Raw genomic sequence first — 20,392 nt, 5'->3', positions numbered from 1 at the left:
AAAAAAAACAAATTATAGAATTTAAATGCCCTTAACTGCGTAGCAAATTTCAAAGAATTCCAACAAACGGTTTGATAGGTTCAATAAAAAGAGCCTCAAACGGTAGCTACGTTTATTTATTTTTGAATTAAATTTAAATTTTTTTTTAGGATTGTTATGTAAACTATTATTACATGTGATACATCGTTGAATTCAGAAAAAAAATCTCTTTTCAAAAATCATAAAATTAACTCCTGCTGCCATTTAAAAAAAAGGAAGCTTTCCCATTTAGCTAACATTTTTCAATCTTCAATGATCTCAATGCCTTAACACAGGAAAGGATGCATAGAAACGAAACTTAGAAGGAGGGAAAAGTTGAATATGAAGAAGTTGTTACGATATGTTTCACAACATATCGACATTCATCGGCGATGCAGAAGAACTTAATTTTACATCTCTAAGAAATATCATCAGCGAACCGTTGACGAACTTGATAGAACGTTTTGAGTTATATTTCCCAACAGAAGAAGATCCGCGCAAAGAAAATATATGAACCCGTAATCCATTCGTTCCACTTACAGGTGGCTTACCTGTCATTAGGGAAAATAAATAACTGGAACTCGCTGCTGATGAAGAACTGAAGATCGACTTCGAAAATATGTCACTTGCACCTCTGTGAGATTGGCTTTTCAACAATGAGTGTAACAAAAACAAAATATTGGAATAGTATAAACACTCATCCCCCATTTGAACCACGGATATAACAACCACGTCTGATTATTGGAAAGGAGCCTGGCAAGACGTAGATATTTTCAATAAAAATTTAATTGAGGATCCTACAAAACAAGTTCCGCGATTTGACCTGTCTAGGGTGCAAATTAAATCGCTTCAGAACCGGCCATGGCAAATGCAATAATATGCTGTTTCACTGGAACATTCGTGAAAACCCCTCTTGTGAATGCGGTGCAGAAAAAGAAACCATCCAACACATTGTGGAAGAATGCCCCCTTACTAAATTCCAGGAAGGTTCCTCCGAACTTCATATAATTACCGAAAATGCCCGAAATTCGCTACAACAAATTAAAAACATATAATTTACTATTATTATTTTTTGAATTTCGAATTTTAATTGTATTTTTCTTCATACGAATATATACAGGGTGTTAGGGAATGGTCTCCCAAAAATTTCAGAGTGAGTTTATCAGGGAAAATGTGGTCGAAAACCTTTATACCGTTTTTGGATAAACTGAATCGTTTTCTAAAAATAAAATTGTTCCCTGCTATTTAGGGATTGCTGAAATATTGCTCTATACACGAAAAAATCTTTTCATGATACAATACTGTTAACCTGCTATAACAGTACTCTCTCCTCATTTGATATGTGTGTCATATCAGCCACGGCCGTTATTTATTAACGGTATTCCATATATATTCCGTTGCTATGATATTACGCAATTAAGTCACAGATCACTCGTAAATTGTATTAGTGATGACAGACAAGCAAAATTTACGAATCTTCAAATATTAAATGTTTATGGTATCATGAAAAGTACTGAACGCCACACGGCCGATACGCAAATAACAGACTCGGTTGATTGTAAAATCTCGGCTGTCGTCTCGATTTTACAATATTCAGCCGCGTCTGTTATTTGCTTCATATTGGCCTTATGACGTTAATAACTATATGTTTCGATTTAAAAATGATTGCTTGGTAACGATTCGAAATTTACTACTGAGGACAGTATTATGATAATCTCATACCAGCGAAACTGTAACTTTAACTCATCGTACGTACTTATTATAATGTATATAAATGTAAAAGTAACGATTTTTTGCAGATTCTAAAGATTGTAACGATTACACTCTGCAAATGCTGAAGAGCACTCCAACAAAGCCCTTAAGGATGAAAGTGTAAGACTTGGTTTTTGCCCAAGGGCGTTATCCCCTCAATATTTAACAGTTAATCGATCAGACTTGTCTTCAGAGCGTTGGATGGTCTGGTAGTACCTGAAACAGCCCCGTGTGCAGTTTGGGATGCACGGCCCGCCCGCGGTCTTCACAGAAGAAGACCGCCACGGCCAGCGTGAGAGCACGATAGCTCCCTTCCATACGATACTGTGTTCCCTCAGTACAGGAGAGCCGGGGTTACCTCCCAACCGTTTATCAAGCACGTATGATCTGTTGCATTTGGTTGCCACCACCGGCCGTCCCTACAAAACACGCCCGATCAACGGCCCAGCCGTGTCATGAGCCAAAGATGCCTCACCCGGACATCCGGTGCTCAGGAATTATACCATGGTACCTGCCAGAGGTTTTAGCGCATTGGTGGTACTGACATCACACCCCAGGTTGCCCAAACCTGCTATCACTCAGTTACCGACACACCTGGTAACTGTATCATCGGCTACCACAAGCCTAATTCACTGCACCACTCCCGGGTCACAGATCATTCACCTGCCGTCACTCTCGTACTCGTACCTTGGACAGCCCGTTGGTTCCAGCTGCCAAGCCACACTGCCCCTGTTTCGCCTGTGGGACTCTTAAAAATCACACCCGAGTCAAGGACCTTTCAGAACATAATTTATGAGCCACATGTTTGGGTGGAAGACGTAGTTTTTCTGTTGCGTTTTTAAAATTCGCTTACAAAAGGTTAAAAAATAAATACAGATCAGTAAAATTTATTAACCCTTTGCCTCCTAGTGGTTTTGTCTCAAAACCACAATGTTGTGAATTTATTTCCATCTTCCTAGTGGTTTTACGCCTTAGCCACAGAAGGTGGAATCAAACAGATACCCCTTCCAACGACTCCCATATGTGAATTTGAATCAGTGCATTGTTTTGACTGTTAGCAAGCGAATTATTTCAAGGTGGTGCACGTGCATGTGTTAGTCGTTACATAAACAGTTTTTTGGATTATTTATAACTATGGCTGGTAAGTACAACTTGAATATTGTTTAAAAATATGTTTTGTGACATGAGATGGTGCGTATTTAGAATGATTGTAAAAGGTTCATTTTTTATTTATAAACAAACATGATGGTCGAAGTATGTAACCATAAGAAAAATGTTTTTGCTTCAGGCAAACGAAACGTATACTCTTTTCGAGAGTGGGAAACACTACCCCAGGAGGAATTTTATTCATCGATAGAAGATATTCCTTCTGGAGATGAATCGGACATCAATGATGAAAGTGGAAATGAATATGGAAATTAAATGATAGTGAAGATGAGTCCCCATTGACCCAAATTCAAGCTGTACTGGTTCGAGAGAAGCGACAACAAAGTACTACGTGGACTCACGATCTTCTACATACAATGTTCAAAGGCAAACTTTCACCACTGACACAGGGCCTAACGTACCCGAGGAATTAGAAACACCAACCGATGTCTTTTTGCATCTCTTTCCAAAAACATTGATGGAACACATTGCATTTGAAACAAATTTTTGTGTCTTAAAAAAGAATGGTGGGAATCATTGTTTTCAAAAAACTAATTGTGATGAAATAAAGGCATTCATTGGTATAAACCTACTTATGGGGATCAAATGTCTTCCAAGTTATAAAGATTATTGGTCTTCGAGGTTGGAACTGCGAGATCATTTCGTAACCTCTGTAATGTCCAGAGACAGATTTGATTAGAGTCGCCAACATTCATTTGAATGATAGCGAGCTACAACCAAACAGAGAATCTCCAGGTTATGACAAATTGTACAAAGTTCGACCACTTTTGGACAAACTTTCAGAGACCTTTCTCCTTTCATATAAGCCATCAAAGAACCAAGCCATAGACGAATCAATGATCCGATTCAAAGGCAGAAGTAGTTTGCGGCAATATATGCGGCTAAAACCAATTAAACGTGGATATAAAGTGTGGATCAGGGCAGGTGAAAGCGGCTATGTTAATCAATTTCAAATTTACGTGGGAAAAGTGGGTAATGATGTTGAGAAAAATTTTGGTGCTCGTGTAGTAAAAGATCTAACACGAAATATAGTCGGCAAAGGTTATAACTTATATTTCGATAATTTATTCAATTCTGTTGGACTCCAGAAAGATTTACAAGATGATGTCATTTAGGCTTGTGGAACTTTTCGAAAAGGAAGAAAAGACATGCCAAAGAACTTGAATGACGACAAAATCATGGAAAGGGGAGATAGTGACTGGAGAGTCTCAACCTGTGGATTAACCTTTTTGAAATGGAAAGACCGAAAAGCGGTATTCTTCTTGAATAACTTTCATGACCTAAATATAGAGGAAACAATTTCAAGAAAAAATAAAGACCGCAGTCAGACAGAGATAGCTTGTCCTTTGATAGTGAAGGACTATAACAGAAATATGGCATTTGTGGACAAAATGGACATGTTAAAAAGTTTATATGAGATAGACCCAAAGTCAAAGAAATGGTGGCACCGAATATTGTTTCATTTTATTGACGTGGCCTTGGTCAATTCATTTATCATCTATAAAGATCGAAGCAGTGAAAAAATTGAAAGTCTAGAACATTTCAGATTGTCAGTTATGATAGGACTTATTGGTGCTGCTCCAAATAAAACAAGAAAAGGAAGACCAAGCAACGATACACCAGTGAATAACTTCAAAGTTACCGTTCGATATGAAATCAGATTTGACAATTGCGCACATTTACCTGTTCACGGAAATTCACGGAGATGTGCGTTCTGCAGTACACGAAAAGAACATCACAGGACCGTTTGGACATGCACTCTTTGTCAAGTTGGGTTATGTCTAAGCAAAAAGAAAAACTGTTTCGCGAAATTCCATACTAAATAAGAAGTTGGATGGTATTTCCAAATAAATGATAAGCTTACACGACCTAAAGAAAAAACCAACATTTTGAAAATTGTACACTGCGCCGCAAAATTAACGCATAATTTAGAAAATTAATCGTATTCCTTTTTAGACAATTATCACTGAAATTTGGAAACCAAAAATGTTCATTCGCATTATCTTAAAGTTTAAATCCGATACTAATTAGAAAACCACTTTTCATAATGCATCATTTAAAATTAAAATTTACAAGCTTTTTCAAAGTTTTTACACAGTATGCGCTAATTTTGCGGCGCAGTGTATTAACTATTTTGTCATACATAAATCAAACCCACAAACACTATCCTCCAAAAAAAAGACATAGTTAGAATTCAAAATAAAATCGGCTTCAAAGCGTTAATTTATTGCATTTCTTAGAGATAGTAAAACGCCACGAACTGTCATTAACAAAAAATGGTGCGAATTTGCAGACAAAAAGAAAATGGTTGCCCCGAAGAATTTGGAGAATTTTAATTCTGAAGCAATCAGGCAGCAAGAAATGTATTCATTAATTCTGAAGCAATCAGGCAGCAAGAAATGTATTCATTAAAGGTGAAGCAAATGATAGAACACCACAAATTAAAAATGAAGAATTTGAAAGAACATTTGATAAAATTAAAAATTATGTTAGATATAACTAACACATAATTGTAAAAAAATTAGACTAATTAACATACATTAATTAATACACTAATTAATACATTATCAAAATATGTTATCATTTTATTCCTGACAAAATTGCCGCCAAATGTTCCACAATATTTATCATTTCCCCATCATCTGAATCGTCGGAAAACATCTCAACCGAAGATTCACTATCACTATCACTGTAACAAGCCATAGCCATTAGTTAAACTCTGTTTTAAAACACACACGAGCAAAACTTTAACCTCATTGACCATTGTTTTTAATGCTGTCCAGCACAGCTGTCAACTTTGAATTTTTATATTCAACAAACTGCACTTGGGCAGAATCGACCATAGTTGCCAACCGTACTAAATATTGGGTCTGCTAAAACCCGTTTAGAAGACTGAAAAACACTCATCCGTTTAAACTGGTTTTAATTCGGGATTAAAAGTAAAACCAGTTTCGATGATCTCAAGTTTAAACCCGCACTGAAATACCGGGCCTAAGGCAGCGTTATACGTACCTGGTTGAACTGATTATGTTTATATAGCTTTTTTATGAATCAAATACTTGTTTTGTTATTGTTTCATTCGTTAATAAATTGAAAAAACTTTGACCTTCGATAAAATTGTAGCAGTCCGCCATACATTGGTAATAGTTATTTCCATTAGAGTGTGGTGGGTGTATTTTGCAGCGCGATAACTACTCGAAAGTTCCAGGCACAAGGGAAAGTCGAGTGCCTGATTATTTGGACCATGAACTCGTAAAATACCTACCGCACACCATTTGTATTACATTTTTCTGTTGGCCAGTTTTACTTTGCATTTTTGCAGATTTTTATTAAATAATATTCCATGGCCCATACAGGTTACATAAGTATTAACGATAGGGTGAATTTTTTGAATGAATGCATAATTATGTAGTTTGATTTACATGCTCCGCTCAAACAATTTAATAAAAAAAAAATCATTAGCCACATACAGGGTGTTCGGTAAATGTCGTGCCAAACTTTAAAGAGAACATCAGAATGGTGATCAGATTCAAAAAGTCCTCAGTCGTTTTTGGCTCAGCTGTACAGTTCATTTTAAATCTGTTGACAAAAAAGTACATCAACTAGTTAAGAACCACTGAAAGTTGTATTATTGCAGTCACTACTACCGTAAAAAATATAAGTTATATCTTTGATCTTATATTACTAGATTGGCCACCTAAATGGAAAACCGTATGCAAGAAATTTTACTTTTGGATGCCACTGATAGAGAGCGTAGCAATCAACGAAGCAAATTTTTACAGTCGACCGAATGAATTTGTGAGCACCAATTAGAGTTGATGAATATTCAGGCGAGCGGTTCTTTCTTTGCCACTTTTCACAGAATTACAGACACAGAGGCCGATTTCAAGTTGACTTGCAACTTGTATTGTCATGGCAACGGCACAAAATTGCAAGTTTGAGAAAGATGACACATATTAGTAATTAATGTGTAGGACAAAGATAGCTACACATTTGTGCTGCATCAACTATTTGTCACCCTGACTTGAAATCGGGCTCACAGCGTACGCTATCAAGGGCCGAGCCAAGCCAAGTAGTGGAGCAAAATCGGACTGAAATTATGACTTCTAGTGATTCCAAGGTATAACTAAATGAGACCAATACTATCTTGTAGAGGACATTTTGGGACATAAGGAATAGTCATCTACAACTTTTTTTAATAAGACCGAACTTTGAAAACGGGCTTTATACGTACTTGAGGTGTAATCCGAAACACTACGCTTCTCGTAACAGTTTCTGGCGCTGATGAGATTACGGGAGCTTTTGCTAATTATTTTGAGTCTGCTTATTTTGAAAAAGCTTCAGTCATAGAGTCATTTGTTGAAGAATTGAGTACATCTTGTAATTTCTTCTTAAGTGCTGTTAACGAACAAGATGTTTTGAATGCAATATCCAAACTTAAGTTGAAATTCACAGCTGGTCTTGATATGATCCCATCATTTCTAATCCGTGAATGTGTTGAGGCTTTCGTTTCTCCTTTGGTAGTGATTTTCAACTTGTGTTTGAAGACTAATGCGTTTCCTGCAATTTGGAAAACTGCAAGGGTTGTGCCGGTTTTTAAGAAGGGTGATCGCAGTTGTATTGAAAATTATCGGCCTGTTTCGATCTGCAGCAATTTTTCTAAAGTATTTGAATTCATAATATCAGATACCTTGTCTTTTCATTTTAAAAGTTATATCTCAGAGTCACAACATGGCCTTGTGAGAGGTAGGTCAACGATATCCAATTTATGTACTTTCACACAGTATGTAGCTAATTCAATGGATCTGGGCCTCCAAACTGATGTGATATATACTGATTTTTCAAAAGCTTTTGATAGGCTGGACCATGAAATCCTTGTCAGAAAGCTGGAGACATTGGGTTGCTCTTCTAACTTTGTAAATTTTTTGTATTCTTACCTGAGTGGTCGTAAACAGTTTGTTAGTGTTCATGGACACCGTTATAATGTTTTTGATTGCTCCTCTGGTGTGCCTCAAGGATCTGTGTTGGGACCCCTACTCTTCAATATTTTCATTAATGACATAATTGAGGATCTTTCAGTATCCTGTTTGCTGTACGCAGATGATACGAAGATTTTTACGTCTATTAAAGAATTTGGTGATTGTGTCAGGTTGCAGGATAATATTGATTTAATCTCCACTTGGTGCATTCGAAATAGCCTTCAGTTAAATATAACCAAATGTGTTGTAATGACTCTTAGTAATAAAAAACAAAAGATTGAATTTGATTATAATATTGATGGTGCTGTTTTGGAGAGACCTGAACTGGTTTCTGACTTGGGAGTGCTGTTTGATAATAAGCTGTCTTTTACAGGCCACATCAACTCTGTTATAAAAAATTCCTGGAAGACTTATGGCTATATTATTAGGAATACCAGAGATTTCTCTAATATCTCCACATTAATACACTTATTTCAATCATTTGTCAGAAGTAAACTTGAATATGCGTCGATTGTTTGGTTTCCTCATCATGCTGTTCACATTGCTAGTATTGAACATTGGCAGCGTAGATTCTTAAAATACTTGTGTTTCAGAGAGGATGGACGCTATCCTCCTATTAGATATTCACAGACCATTTTATTAGAACGTTTCTCGTTTAAAACTTTATCTGAACGCAATAAATTAATGAATTTATTGTTCTTGTACAAAATCCTTCATAACTTGATTGACTGCTGTTCTCTGCTCAGTCAGATTAATTTTTGTGTTGGTAAGCATTCTATTACTACTCGTAGTAAAAACTTATTCTATTTATCCAAGAACGGATTTTCTTAAATTTTCTCCTTTGAACAACATGCTCAATATTTCCAACTCTGTCGGTGATCTCGTTGATCTGTTCTCTTGTAGCATTGAAGTGTTAAAATCGTTGGATTTGTCGGATATTTAATTTGTATAGGTCGAATTATACGTGCTCTTTAATTGGGATTTTCCTGTTGAGCATGAAATTAATAATAATAATAATAATAATAATAACACTCAATTATAAAAGGAAATTTAGAAAAGCAATTTTATTTAAGAATTAAATCTATTTTAAAATCAAAATTAAACGGTAATAATTTAATTAAAGCAGTTAATACATATGCTGTTCCATTACTGACCTATTCTTTCGGTGTTATAAAATGGTCCAAAACTAATTTACAGAACATAAACATTAAAACTAGAGTTCTTTTTACCAAATTTAGTAAACACCATCCTAAATCTGCTATTGAAAGATTTAATTTACCACGCGAAAACGGTGGTAGGGGTTTTTCAAATCTAGAAATACTGCTAAAAAATCAAATTGCTTCACTAAAAAATTATTTCCTCAATAGAGCTCGTGATAACACCTTTTTCAATGCTTTGGTTTCAGCCGATAAAGGCTACACACCTTTAAATTTAAGTGATAATATAATTTCAGACATTGTTAAGCCAAATATACCTGACACAATAGCAAATATAAAACAGAAGTCTTTACATGGGAGATACTTTAAAGAACTGGAACAACCAGAAGTTAATATTCAGGCATCTCATGCATGGCTTAAGAAATCAAATATTCACCCTGAGACGGAGGGTTTTATATTTGCAATACAAGATCGTGTTATAAATACAAGAAATTATAAAAAACACATATGCGGTTTACAATCGATAATTGATAAATGTAGGATTTGCGGAACTGAAGGGGAAACAATTGAACACATTATTTCTTCTTGCACCGTTTTGGCTCAAAGCGAATATAAAAAACGACACGATATATTCGCTAAAATTATACACATGAATTTAGCTGTTAAATTCAATTTATTAAAGAATACACAACCACATTATAGTTATACACCAGAAAGTTGTTTGGAAAATGACAGTTACAAGTTATATTTTGATAGAACAATTTTAACTGACATTCATATTAAGCATAACAGACCAGACATTATAATTTTAAATAAACAACAAAAGCAAGCATATCTTTTAGATATAGCTGTTCCAAATTCACATAATATAACACAGACATATAACACAAAAATTAATAAATATTTAGAGCTGTCCGTTGCTATGAGAAATCTTTGGTGTTTAGAAAAAATTTCGATTTTACCACTTGTAATTTCAGCAACGGGAATAGTACCGCAATCTCTTTTTAAAAATTTAAAAATTCTGGATTTAGATAACACATTGGTAGTTGAAATTCAAAAAGGTATATTATTATACTCATGTCACATCGTGAGGAAGTTCCTTAACATTGACACAGAACATAATACACAACAAAGTCAAAATGCGGAGGCAAGACGCCGGTAATTATGTTGATAAGCACTGCACTATTACTTGATAGTAATATCCGTAATAGTGTATGTACTCCGGCAAAATTGCCGTGCCGCCGGGTGGAGGTGGGATAGATAATAATAACATAATAATAAACGCATTAACAATATCAGACGAGATTTAGGTAGAATAACTCAATATTTAAAGGGTATAAATTCTAATCATCTAAATAACTGTATTCAATCGATTTTAAATAAAAACAGAATACATTGTTTAAAATATAACGAATATAATGAAACATTAATAGAAATTAAAGACACTTTATTACAAAAATTGAATATTTATTCTAAACGATTAAAAAGATATAAAAATAATAAACAACGGAAATTTGAAAACAAACTATTTAGAAATAATGAGAAGTTGTTTTACAAAAATTTAGCAGATAATAAAACTCAAAATAATAATGGTATACCAAATATAAATGAAATTAAAGAATTCTGGTCAAACATATGGTCAAATGAAGTTCAATTTAATAATCAGGCAGAATGGATTCCTAATTTAGAAAATGAAATACCAGATAGTACTAATCCACATCATATTCAAATTAGCCTTGAAATTTTAGTTAAAAATATTAATAGTTCACATAATTGGAAATCCCCTGGAGGTGACCAAATTCATAACTTTTGGTTAAAAAAATTTACTTGTATTCATAAATGCTTACTTGATCACTTTAACGGATTTATTAGGGAACCTAACACATTTCCAGAGTTTTTGGCCCATGGTATAACATATCTGAAACCAAAAGATTCCGATACTAAAAATCCATCAAAATATAGGCCAATCACATGTCTGCCTACAATTTATAAAATTATGACATCTTGCATTAAAGTAATAATTTACGACCATTGTCAAAAATTAAATATACTTAATGAAGAACAAAAAGGTTGTGTTAAGGAGTGTTTTGGTTGCAAAGAACAACTTATAATAGATACGGTAATAATGGAACAAGCTAGAAAAAATAATAGAAATATTTATACGGCATTCATAGACTACAAAAAAGCCTATGATTCAGTACCACATTCATGGTTAATTAAAATTCTTAAAATTTATAAAATTAATTTGGATTTGATTAACTTTTTATCACATGTAATGACATTTTGGAGAACTACTTTAAATTTATCAATAAACAATACTAAATTAAAATCCGAGCCTATTCAAATTAAACGGGGAATTTATCAAGGAGATTCTTTAAGTCCTTTATGGTTTTGTCTAGCCATTAATCCTTTGAAAAATCTATTAAATAGCACTGGATACGGTTTTAATATTAGACATAATAATACCACACTATCAAAATTAAATCACCTTCTTTATATGGATGACATAAAACTTTATGCATCTAAAAAGAATCACATTTTATCTTTATTAACAATAACTGAAAATTTCTCAAATGATATTAGCATGAGTTTTGGTATTGATAAGTGTAAAACGCAATCAATATGTCGCGGTCATTACGAAAATTTAGAATATATAACTAAAGAAGGAGAAATCATTAAAAATTTAAATAAAGGAGAATTTTATAAATATTTAGGTATTAATCAATCAAATCATATTCAACATTCAATTATAAAAGAAAATTTAGAAAAACAATTTTATTTAAGAATTAAATCTATTTTAAAATCAAAATTAAACGGTAATAATTTAATTAAAGCAGTTAATACATATGCTGTTCCATTGTTGACCTATTCTTTTGGTATTATAAAATGGTCCAAAACTAATTTACAGAATATAAATATTCAAACTAGAGTTCTCTTTACAAAATTTTGTAAACATCACCCCAAATCTGCTATTGAAAGATTTAATTTACCACGCGAAAATGGTGGTAGGGATTTTTCAAATCTAGAAATTCTACAACATAATCAAATTGCTTCACTAAAAAATTATTTTCTCAATAGAGCTCGTGATAACACTTTTTTTAATGCTTTGGTTTCAGCGGATAAAGGCTACACACCTTTAAATTTAAGTGATAATATAATTTCAGATATTGTTGAGCCAAATATACCTGACACTATAGCAAATATAAAACAAAAGTCTTTACATGGGAGATATTTTAAAGAGCTAGAACAGCCAGAAATTAATATTCAAGCTTCTCATGCATGGCTTAAAAAATCAAATATTCATCCTGAGACTGAGGGTTTTATATTTGCAATACAAGATCGTGTTATAAATACAAGAAATTATAAAAAACACATATGCGGTTTACAATCGATCATTGATAAATGTAGGATTTGCGGAACTGAAGGGGAAACCATTGAACATATCATTTCTTCTTGCACCGTTTCGGCTCAAAGCGAATATAAAAAACGTCATGATATATTCGCAAAAATTATACACATGAATTTAGCAGTTAAATTCAATTTATTAAAGGATACACAACCACATTACATTTATAAACCAGAAAGTTGTTTAGAAAATGACAATTACAAATTATATTTTGATCGGACAGTTTTAACTGACATTCACATTCAGCATAACAGACCAGACATTATTATTTTAAATAAACAACAAAAGCAAGCATATCTTTTAGATATAGCTGTTCCAAATTCACACAATATAACACAGACATATAATACAAAAATTAATAAATATTTAGAACTCTCCGTTGCTATGAGAAATCTTTGGTGTTTAGAAAAAATTTCGATTTTACCATTTATAATTTCAGCAACAGGAATAGTACCCCAATCTCTTTTTAAAAATTTAAAAATTTTGGACTTAGAGAACACATTGGTGGTTGAAATTCAAAAAGGTATATTATTATACTCATGTCACATCGTGAGGAAATTCCTTAACATTGACACAGAACATAAAACACAAAAAAGTCAAAATGCGGAGGCGAGACGCCGGTAATTATGTTGATAAGCACTGCACTATTACTTGATAGTATTATCCGTAATAGTGTATGTACTCCGGCAAAATTGCCGTGCCGCCGGGTGGAGGTGGGATAGGAAATAACATTTAACGCTGTGTTAATTCAACTATTGAAGCTATAATTTTGTTTTTTTGTATATTTATACTAAAAAGTACAGCGCTTCCAATAGTGAATTGGAAATTTCGCAAATATTGAGACTTTTGAAAAAAATAATTGTAACGAAGTTACTTAGGAAACGCTCCCGGTGGCGGAAAAATTCCGTTCTTTCTCCGAGCCGGGACCGAACCCGACGCTAGCGGGCCCAGCTGCCAGCGGGGAAGCCTCCTCGCTCCCGCAGGCCTCCAAACCCTCCTCAGACACCGACCTGCCGCCGACCGCAACCACGTCGACCTGGACGCCCCCGTACCACTCAACCTGGACCACCGCCGTCCCAGCCGCAATAACGGTAGCCGGCATCACGGCGTTGCCAATGCAGGCGAACTGCCGACCCGCCGCCCCGCCCGTGCCGACATCGGAGGACCGCCGAAGACACCCACCGTGTCCCCGAGGGACGCATCCCCGACAGCCCCGCCGCCGAAGGATGAGGCGAGCGCCCACGGGGGAACGCGTGCTCCGGTATGTCCGGCCCGATGGGACGCCACTGGCAGCCGGAAGCACGACCGCGAACCCGGAACCCGCCGCCCACCGCCGTTGAGCCTGGCCACCACAGGCGACAAGAAGACACCTTTAGTTCAATTAAATTTTTCGAGAAACCGCCCTTTTATTTAATTTCTTCAAGAAGCCATTTTTAGTTTTCAAGAAACCTCTTTTAATTTTCGAGAAACCGCCTTTTTATTTTATTTTCAAGAAGCCGTTTTTAATTTTTCTTTTCCAAGAGACCGAGAAGACTGTTTTGTACCTGAAGAATAGATGTTTTAATTTTGTAAACCGCCGTTTCAATTACTTAGGAAACGCTCCCGGTGGCGGAAAAATTCCGTTCTTTCTCCGAGCCGGGCCAGAAAATTAGCGCGGAGCCGACTACCTCAACCGCGTCCACCGAATCCGCCCCGGAACCCGTGTTTCTTCCGGCCGACAATACCCGGACTCCGCGCTGAACAAAGCTGCCCCACCGGCACAGCCGCGAGTCGACGGCCGCGCGCAGCCACCGAGGCAACAAAAGGACCGCGCAGAGCCTGCAGATGCAGAGCCAGTGTTGCTGAAGTTGGTACAATTGTACCACATGTGGTACAATGCAAATTTTGTCAGTACAGTGGTACCCCAATAGCAAATTTGGTACAATTTTAATAATTCGGCGTTTTTTTTTAATTTGATGTAGATATTTATTTATTTGACTTTTAAAAGTTTCTTTTATTTTTAATTTTTGGTGGTATTGGTAACATTGACGTTCCTAACGTCATTCGTGTCATCGTGTCAAACGTCCCGTCGTCTCGGCTTCGGCTAGTCGCCTTGGGCTAGTCGGGGCTAGTCGGCTGTCGGCTGTGAAAAGTGTCAAGGTCTTTGTAAAATTGAAATAACTGACATAAGTTATAAGTTCATTTCAATCATTTCATCATTTTCAATATTTTAATATTAATGGCAATGGCATAGTGCAGTAAGACTAAGAAGATAGTCACTAGTCAGTAGTCAGTAAGAAATAGTTGTAGTAGTGTTGTGAAAATGGACAGGTACTTGAATATCAACTAAAAATTATACGTAACTATTATTATTTAATAATAGGTTCGTTGTAAGAAGTCCAAAGCCATGTGCATCTTCAAGCACAACAAATGAAACAAATCAAGTAGAAAAAAGCCCTGTTGAAGTATCAGAAAAATCAGCAAAAAAAGAAGAAAGGGACTGTTGACCGACACTTTCGAGCAGAATGGACGGAAGAGATTAGCTGTTTGATTGAAAAAAATGGAAAAACATATTGTAAATTGTGTATGATTTATATAAAAGGAGGTGGGTATCATGTGAGAAGACATGCCAAATCAACATTGCATATGAAAAAATTCAATGCAGCTAAAGATACTCCAGAAGCAAGTGTCATTTTAAAAGTCCATCAACCAACAATTGCAGAACAAACCAAAATTATGGAGCAAAAAATTATTGCATTTCTATGTGACAATAATTTGTCGTTATCCCTAGTGAATGAATTGATCCCATTTTTAAAAGAACTAATACCAGATAATGAGATTTTAAAAAATTTAAAACTTAAAAGAGACAAAGCCACATATCTTGAATCATGAATTAGGACCATATTCAAAAAAATTAACTTTGGACAAACTACGTGAAGGAAAGTTTTCGATAATACGTAATTGATGAGACCACAGATGTCGGAACTAAAAAAAGTCTTGTAGTTCTTGCAAGATTCTTTAGTAAAGACCTAAATAAAGTAAAAGATCACTTTATCGATTTGATAGAAGTGAGTAATGCCTCTGCAAAATCTTTATTTAACTCTATTAAATTGTTGTTGGACTCTAATAACATTCCCTATAATAATTTGATTGGGTTTGGCGCTGATAACGCTAGTGTAATGATCGGGAACCTTGGAGGAGTGAAAGCAAAACTTCAGGAAATCTCCCCCCATATTGTAATCCAAGGATGTGGGTGTCATTCACTTCACCTGTGTGCTAGTGCTGCATGCAAAAAATTACCAAATTGTGTGGAACAATTTGCACGAGATGTGTATACTTATTTTTCCCATTCTCCTAAACGGCTAGAGGAACTGAAGGAGTTCGAAATGTTTTTAGAAGAAAAGCCCACAAAGCTTTTATACCCTAGTCAAACGAGATGGCTCTTATTGAAAGTAAGTTAGTTATAATTTGGGTATTATATTTCATTATTAAAGTTTTTTTTTTCAGCAAGTGTGTTCAAGAATATTGGAGCACTGGCCGTCACTATTCTTATTTTTTCAAAAAGCTGCTTTGGGAGACGACTTGCCAGCAGCCCGAACAATTTTTAATGCATTGCAGAATGATATTTTCAAGTTATATTTACAATTCTTAGAATTTAATTTAAAACTAATTACTGATTTAAATCAAGAACTTCAGAGTGAGAGTCCAAAAATGCCACTACTTCTTAATAGAATTACTTCTTTATACAAATCAATTTTAAAATGTTTTGTTAAACATGATGTTATAAAAAATCATGAAATTGCAAACATAAATGTCAAAGATCCTAGTATTTATAGGTCGGTCGACAATATAAATTTTGGTGGAAAAGTGCATGCCTATTTGAAGAATCCTGAAAATGAATTTAAAATAGCAGCAGCCGACTTACACAATTTTAAACTGCGCTGTCTAGATTTTTATGTAGAACTATGTGTGCAGATAAAAAAGAGATTCAATTTTCAAGAGAAAATTCTGCTATATGCAAGTTTATTTCCACCGTCTGTTGTACGTTCTGGTATCTAATGTTTTCTCAATTTCGGAGTTTCAAAATTTGTTTCCAAATTTAGCTGTAGATGTTGACGAGGTGAATAGAGAGTGGCAATTATTAAGTGATATTGATCTATTAACAAACTGTGATGATTTAAGTGATTTCTGGACTAAAGTAGCTACTACAGGGTTATTATAAATGTTTGTAGTCCAAGTAGGCCATGAATTTGTGCCGCCTTGTTTCGATTCTGTACTGTATCTAGTGGAATATTGGCATGAGTGAGCTTCTGACCAACTGAAACTGTAAAAGTCACTGTCAATGTCAAATCACTGATTACCGCATTTTATTCCTTCGAATCAAAATAAGTCTTTAGTAAAAGTTAAGAGTGTTAAGACCACAGACGACCATAGCAGACGACGATGAGTATACAACAGTGATCAAGGTTAGGTTAGGTTAGGTTAGGTCAGATCAGGTCAGGTCAGGTCAGGTCTGTAAGTTTCAAGTAAATTTATTTTCAGGTTAACTGTTCTCTTCCAAATTCTCTTGTAATTATCAGTTTCTCCTAAACACATTTTTTTAGGATTGCAATGGGGTACACCGTGGAACAGGCTACTTTCATTATTATTTCATTTTATTAAAATGGTGTACGAGATGAAAACAGAATGCAATCATGTAAGTATCAATATCTCGCAAAGTTTCCTAATTTAGAGATAGAGGAACAATCTTTAATGACCCACATTCGATGGATTGTGAATAGACAAAACTAGAGATGTTTCAAAGGAAAAGTCATCGAGAAGCCTTCAAGTTGATGAAGTTTTGAGAGAGAGAATGGAACAAAATTCCAGAACATCATTGCACAGCCAGGTGTAGCACTGAGCACATGTCAGAAAACTGTGAAGAAAAGATTAAATTTGCACCCTTATAAAATGTCATTGTTTCAAGAACTGAAACCAGCAGATTATCCACGTTGTGTTGCATATTGCAGCTGGTTTTTAAACAACATGAATGATAACAGAACTTTGGATTTGTCATTCTTTTCAGACAAGGCATGGTCCTGCTGTAAGTTCATAACCTGATTGTAGTCAGGGAGACGTTAGAACTAATAAGTATACCTCCTCTTCCATATTTGTTGCTGATTTCGTTAATGACTATTCCAGATTGGATAAACGCATGCACGGAACCTATCTGACGTCGCCCATCTTGTGTATCCTGCCCCTGCACATTATAACATTGGAAATCATTTAATGCACATCAACAACAATAAAACCTTGCTGGACAGTTAAATAGCTTTAATTTGTTGCCATATAACACATAAATAAAATGTCTATTTACAATGATTTAATTGTCTCATTTTCCATCAACAGTTTTGGAATCTTGTGGTACCTAACATTGTTTCCTCGAAACTTTTAAAACAAAAATGATTCAGTACCCATTGAATAATTTAGCAGCAACAATTCGGTTCTACACACCTGTGGTTGAACATCAGTGGATAAGTTTACAAAACTGAAATAGAGAAAATTAAATCCGTATGAGATGGATTGAACCATATGAACTTTAAAGTTCACTTTGATAACAAATCCCGTCTTGATGGATTTTAGTCACTGTTACTCACAGTATTAAAACGTTGGAACAATCTCTTTAAACGAATCTTCACTGTTGTGGTTAATAATTCAAAGAATTTTTTGAAGGTAAACATAACCTCCTAATGTCAAGAATAATAATCTACTTCGTATCATTTTCGTATTGAACGGCAAAAGAAAAAAAAATCATTTGTTTTCATGGGCTCGTTGACTACAAACATTTATAATAACCCTGTATGAAAAACCAGATTGGGGAACCAATGTTTAATAATTTAATGACTGTTGTGAAATTAATTTTATCGTTACCACACCCTTCTGTAGCAGCAGAGCGAGTATTCTCTCAATTAAGTATGATTAAAAATAGACTGAGAAATAGGTTAGCAATAACTACTTGTTCCTATATATTAGCACTTAAGGAGAATATTCAAACTGAACTAAAACAGAATTGATAAATAAAGTCTGTTTTTAAATATTGTCTTAATTTTTTTAATGTGTCATTTGTACTCTTTTATTTGTTTGTTTGCTTTAATTTTTTAAAATATATTTTTGTAACTTTCTTGCTGTTTTTTATTATTATTCGTACACATTTGTAAATACATTTACACTCGCATTTACATTACCATATTCTAGAAACGCAAATTTTAAAATTCGCGCCATTTGTGGTACAATTTAGTAAATTTTGGTACTTTAAGATCCTAAAAGTTGGTACAAAAATTTATTCTGTCATCGCAACACTGTAGCAGAGCTCATTCCGATTCCGATCCCAATTCCGATCATCCACCTGACTCTCCTAGCACCAGCTCCGAACCGGCTCCAGATACAACCTCCGACTCCGCTTCCGACCCCCGACTTCCGGCCCGTTCGCTCCCCTAGTGAGCGAACCAGGTCATCCCCTGTTTCCGGCCCGTTCGCTCCCTTAGTGAGCGAAGCTGGTCATCCCGCTCATCCTTTGTTTCCGGCCCGTTCGCTCCCCTAGTGAGCGAACCAGGTCATCCCGCTCATCCCTTGTCTCCGGCCCGTTCGCTCCCCTAGTGAGCGAACGAGGCCTCCCCCAATCCCCCCCCCCCGATCCCGTTACACCCCCGCAACCCCGTTACACCCCGACCCGCTCTCTCGCTACGCCGCCAAGAGGAAGTTCCAGGGCCGACCGACGGAAGTACGAACACCCCTTATCTCCCTTGCCGCCGAGGACATCCCCCAGGTCACGGACACCATCCCCGGAGGATTTCGCCTTCACCAGGTGGTCCCCTTGTACATAGTGTAAATAAAGGTTTTGCGACGACTGTTTGTTTGTTTCTCCCTTTACCCCGCACCCTGACAGCTGACCCCTGGACGCCGTCACTCCGCAGAGCTACCCCGGCCGTGTGGCGTCCCACCACTGCCAAAAAAAGGGACTGGCGCTCGAGGCATACCGCGACCGACCGGCGTCAAATCCAATCCCGTGACGTCACCACCGGAAGTGATCGTCACATAATTAATAAATTTAGATTAATCAAAAATGCTCATATGCACATTTATTGTTTTTTTGTTTTTATTAAGAAGGATAGATAAGCTCTGGTAGATACTTTCACAACATTACCAAAAAAGGTTGTGGTATTCGCTCCACCTTAAGAAATAATTTCCACGCAAAATTTACATCTTGAGAGTAATCATAATCTTCAGAAGAACAATGTACGGGGTCATTATAAATTATTGTCTCATCGCAGTAGGCGTTGGTGACGTAGTTGAATGTGCCGTAAGCTTTATAACATGAGTGAGACTAGCATCTCCGATAGGTAGCGCTGCTGGCGGTAGTGTAAATTTTATTATCGGCAAATTTTTTGCTAATGAACTAAAACATCCATAAATTATTCGGTCAGAAGACCAATTATTATTATCAAATAAAAACCCTCGACTTCGTCTCGTGCTCTTATTTGATAATAATTGGTCTTCTGACCTCATTTATGGATGTTTTCGTTCATTAGCAAAAAATTTTCCGATAAAAAATTTGGCACTTGGGATATAATATGTGAATATGTAATTACTTTCTAATTTTAATAAAGTATTATATCTATTTGCTCCAAATAAAATAATATGTACAGGGTGTTATTGAAAGTTGTACAGATATTTTAACCACCAGCTACTGGCTTCATGTAGAACTCGGAAAAAATATCTATAAAAATCTATGCCAAAAAATAAAATGACATTTATTTTTTGAGCTACAATTTTTTTAAATTGCTTTTAGTCTTCTACGTTGTCAAACAACCTCGTAGGTAAAATTTCGGCACATTTTAAAAATACACCCTGTTTTATAAAACGTACACCAATGCGGTTTCCTTGTTTTAAAGCAT

General features: G+C 35.5%; 1 protein-coding gene and 2 long non-coding RNA genes across 6 annotated transcripts in view; 2 read left to right on the top strand and 1 right to left on the bottom strand.

Annotated features, from left to right (window-relative positions):
• LOC138140542 (uncharacterized) overlaps window positions 1-20,392 on the top strand; it is a 305,855-nt gene that overhangs the window by 241,926 nt on the left and 43,537 nt on the right. The gene's annotated exons all lie outside the window — the stretch shown is intronic.
• LOC138140570 (uncharacterized) lies at window positions 14,046-17,819 on the top strand. 3 transcript variants are annotated; one of them, XR_011162615.1, is made up of 4 exons: window positions 14,046-14,789; window positions 14,842-15,063; window positions 15,124-15,910; window positions 15,966-17,819. It is a non-coding gene; the product is annotated as an uncharacterized lncRNA (long non-coding RNA). The 3 variants fall into 3 exon arrangements; XR_011162616.1 differs by having other exon boundaries at window positions 14,047-14,789; window positions 14,842-15,910; window positions 15,966-16,929; window positions 17,063-17,819; XR_011162614.1 differs by having other exon boundaries at window positions 14,049-14,789; window positions 14,842-15,910.
• Window positions 17,757-18,847, bottom strand: LOC138140571 (uncharacterized). Its single transcript, XR_011162617.1, has 2 exons — window positions 18,095-18,847; window positions 17,757-17,985 (listed from the first exon to the last, which is right to left on the bottom strand). It is a non-coding gene; the product is annotated as an uncharacterized lncRNA (long non-coding RNA).

This window comes from Tenebrio molitor, chromosome Y (genome assembly GCF_963966145.1).
Source record: "Tenebrio molitor chromosome Y, icTenMoli1.1, whole genome shotgun sequence".
Lineage (NCBI taxonomy): Eukaryota > Metazoa > Arthropoda > Insecta > Coleoptera > Tenebrionidae > Tenebrio > Tenebrio molitor.
The sequence above is the reverse complement of the archived record's forward strand: the minus strand, read 5'-3'. Positions and strand labels throughout refer to the sequence as shown.